The sequence below is a fragment of the Palaemon carinicauda genome, chromosome 2 (genome assembly GCF_036898095.1).
Source record: "Palaemon carinicauda isolate YSFRI2023 chromosome 2, ASM3689809v2, whole genome shotgun sequence".
In the NCBI taxonomy this organism is placed as follows: Eukaryota; Metazoa; Arthropoda; class Malacostraca; order Decapoda; family Palaemonidae; genus Palaemon; species Palaemon carinicauda.
Genome location: NC_090726.1, coordinates 106,527,043 through 106,531,039, shown reverse-complemented (window position 1 = coordinate 106,531,039; position 3,997 = coordinate 106,527,043).

Here is a 3,997-nt window from a genome sequence, read left to right as displayed (position 1 = left end):
AATCCATTCACATTTCTTCTAACAAGTAGAGTTACTACATCCCATATACCTTGAAGTTTGCAATAAGTGGAACTGGATGAGTTTGGCAACCTGCAACCATGCCACCCACCCTCAGGAGATTCTAAAGTGGGGGAGAACATAGCACATGCTGCACTTCCATCTGCCTGTACTGAGCCATCAACGTAAATGTGGTGTCCTGCAGGAACTGAAATTGACACTTTGGATATTGTTTCCAAAACCAGCTGCTTCTGTAGACTGGTATGGGCATCTTTAGAGGTTGGTGTGAAAGTGACAGCAGGAATAGGAACCCGCCATGGTGGAAAATCTTGAATGACTGCTTGCTCAGGTACACCGATATCAAGGTGTCGAAGATTTTCACATACTGTCCTAACTAGGTTATGGCCCCCTGGCCGGAGTTGAGGTCTTAGTGCATCTTCGTCAAGTGATGCTCTGAGGACAGCAGAGAATTTTGGAGTAAATTGTGGAGAGTGTAGACATTTAACAGAAAACAAAGTTACAGTGGGATAAATTCTCTCTATTAATGGAGGTAACATGAGTTCGGTCTGCATGTTGACTATCCAAGTGGAAGGAGGGCATCCTAGGATAAACCTCATAATTCAATTTTGGAACAGTTCTAGAGGTTGTAACGCCTGTCTGGGTAATTGAATTAAAGCAGGAGATAAATAGTCAACAACTGACCTTAGGAAGAGGATATAGAGGGTTTTAGCCACAGGGATAGATATACCTAAAAGGAAAAATATATTATGATCTGTTATTCATTCATTGAAATGAAAGAAAATTAAATCGCTAACGTGTTTGATATGCATACGTAGTAGCTTTGAGCGTTCATACATAGAACACAGTTTTGCTTATTGGGTATTCTAACTTAAAAATGTACCGACATAAAATTCATTGTAAATAAATAATCGTAAGATTAAAAGGAAAAAATATGAGAGCAAGGCAAGGAAAGAGAGTGAAGCAATAAGGGAGAGCGGGGTGAGGTTGGTGACGGGAGCGAGGCGGGTGCCGGGTTGCCATGCATGCCATAATTCAGGGTCAGCGTACCATGTATCATAATGCCCGTACCATCTACCATAATCTCACACTATTTTTTTAAAGAAAAATGAAGTTGGAATTGCATTCCGTGGACAATAAAGCTTTGAGTGAAGAGTGACCTGGTTTATACCTGCAGATTAACGGAATAATCAATTTAGCGTGTCGGTGTGTCACACTATAGAGTAATAGTATTTCTTCCTACTGTCGGACTGATCTTCTTCTTGTCCTGTTTGGCCGAAAAGGCAAGGCAATTGACAACAACTTTCCCTTTATATCTTTTTCTCATAATTTCAGTTTTTGGTACAGTATACTGGAATTGTTTGCAATCACATTACTTTCAAGTAGATTCTTGTTCTTTATAAGCGGTGTCGATTGACTTTCTGTGTTTGTGAAACACGATGCTTTACATAAGGAGAGATGAAATACCAATTAAAAACAAGCTTTGCTAGAAATGGTTCTCAAAAGCACCATTGGAATCAATCTTATATGCTGAAAATCCGTTCCTCAAGATATCGTCAGATTTATGACATTTATGGCATAGTCCAAGCATTAAATGTCATTCAGCAGTAAAATGAAACTTTACAATGTTATATAATCAATTGTAATGAATTAACAAATGAGTTAAAAACATTGTGAGAGATAGAAGCTATATGCCTTATTTATACTATACTTAATATTAATATGTACATAAAATATAATAGGAATCATTGTACCATAAGATACACAATTCCAAAATATATGTACCATAATTTCAAGAGAAATACCATAATCTGGGTTTGCAGGCATAGCAACCCTGGGCAGGTGACAGCCGACAGTGGTGACGAGAGTGATGCATCATAGTGTGTATGTTCATACGTAAAAACTTATTTCACTTTGCAATAAATAAAAGTAGAGTAAGAATGTGCTTTTCTAGTTTCTGTGATCTTCATATATATTAATATTGTATTTGTTTAAGTTGCCTAATAACAGAATCCCAAAATAGACAGTCTTCCCCAATGTCCAGGAAGGTAACACCCCATTTTTTCATTATTTTTTATAGAGAAATTATGTTCCGTTTACATGACATCTCCAGGAACATAATCCTCGTGTTAACGGGGAGTCGACTATAAATCATTATTTCATTTTCTTGTTTTATAGGATATCATATGCTATATTAACCCTGGAAAGATATGATGGGTCGTATGCAACCCCTACAGCATTTTCAAAACCTGTTTTTTCCCCATAAATCATCAGCTGTCTCGAATATGGAAGTGATTGACCTGTAAGGGGTGACTAGTCTACATGCCATTGTCTGCTTTAGGACTGATTTTCGTCTAACTTCCCTCCTTCCCCGTTTTTTTACCCCCCCAGAGGTCTTTATAGGGGTAAGTGATCAAACAGCAAAGTTATTACATAATTATAAATTGTCGAACAGTGTTGATACTTGTTTGGTTCTTTATAGTTGGAAAGTGTGGATGGATGGTGTGTCTACCACTTGCATGACATTGGTTTTGGCTTAGATGCCATATATTGCCATGAGGTCCATTTTCCCTCAAATGCTAATTTCTGAATTTTTTTTTTTTTGCAAATTTGATTTTTTTCTATTTATTTTGAATTTATCTTCAATAATGGCCAGCAGGCAGTATTCCCTCGGCATGGATGTCATCAACACACTTCTAATGGAGTTAAAAAGAGATGTTGATGATAATATGGAGTTTGCAACCCCATTCTTTATTTCAAGTGGTAGATTGGGCTGTAAGAGTTGTTGCGGTCTGCGGCCATTTTGTTGACATACCCGAAAGGTAAGTTGGCATATCTCTATATATTCTTGTTCTGTATAGAATTCGTGATATTTTGGTATATTTTAATGCATAAATATCATATTTTATAGGAGATACAATGATTTTCATAAGAAATTTACATTGTGAAACTAGGCCGTCAAAAAATGACCTTTAGATTTCGCCCCTGATATAACAGTAAATTACATCTTAGTGCACATTTTATTATGTATTTCTGTTCTAGGATAATATGAGTTTATTCTATAAAAAAATTAGCCTCTTCCTATTTCATTTGGGTACCCAAAAAAATTCATGAAATTTGGACAAATTTTTTTGGCCAAAAAAAAGTTACCCTTTTTTTTTTCTCATTTCAGATCTTGACTTCTATGGGTCCAACTCATTTCCAGCAATTACACACTGTTGCTTTGCCAAATAAGAAGGTGTTCCTAAAGGGATTTATGTGTATATGTATATTTCTATTTTTTGTGAATATATACGCCGTCTTTTTTTTGTATACTTAAATTTTTAATATATTTCCAATAAATAGTTATTTTGTAGATGGGTATCATTTATATTTTCAGTAGTTTTTAGCATTCTTTGAAGTATTTTTAGCAAGTCAAACAATACAGATTGATGCATAACTAAATTTTTCCTGAATTTTTTTCGGAGTCGGGTCGCGCGACCGAGTATACCCTTAAAGGGGTGTCCGAGGAGCGTACCTATCCAGGGTTAAAGCATTTTTGTATTCTATTTTTCAATTTTGGAAGGATTTCAATAAAAAATTACCAACTTTTTTGTTTACCTTTGCGATCAGCTGATCTGAAAGGTCCTGCTAGCATATTGAGAGAATGCGTATTGTTTTTATTAAAATTTTTTGAATTATTCAAAATATCTTCAAGATGAACATTATATCAGCAACAATATGTTATAGGATATCATAGTTTTCATGCAATATGTTTATAGCCATCATTATTAGTTATCATACAAATACATTCTCTCTCTCTCTCTGTGTGCGTGCACATGTGCGTACGGGTAGTTCATTTTCAAGGCTTCATGCAGTATTTAACTTTTAGTTCATTATTGAGCCTTCATATTTCATTAGACATTATTGCGTTTAATTGTGGTTTATTAAAGTATGTTTGTATTCTATTATTCTATTTTGGAAGCATTTCAATAATCAACAA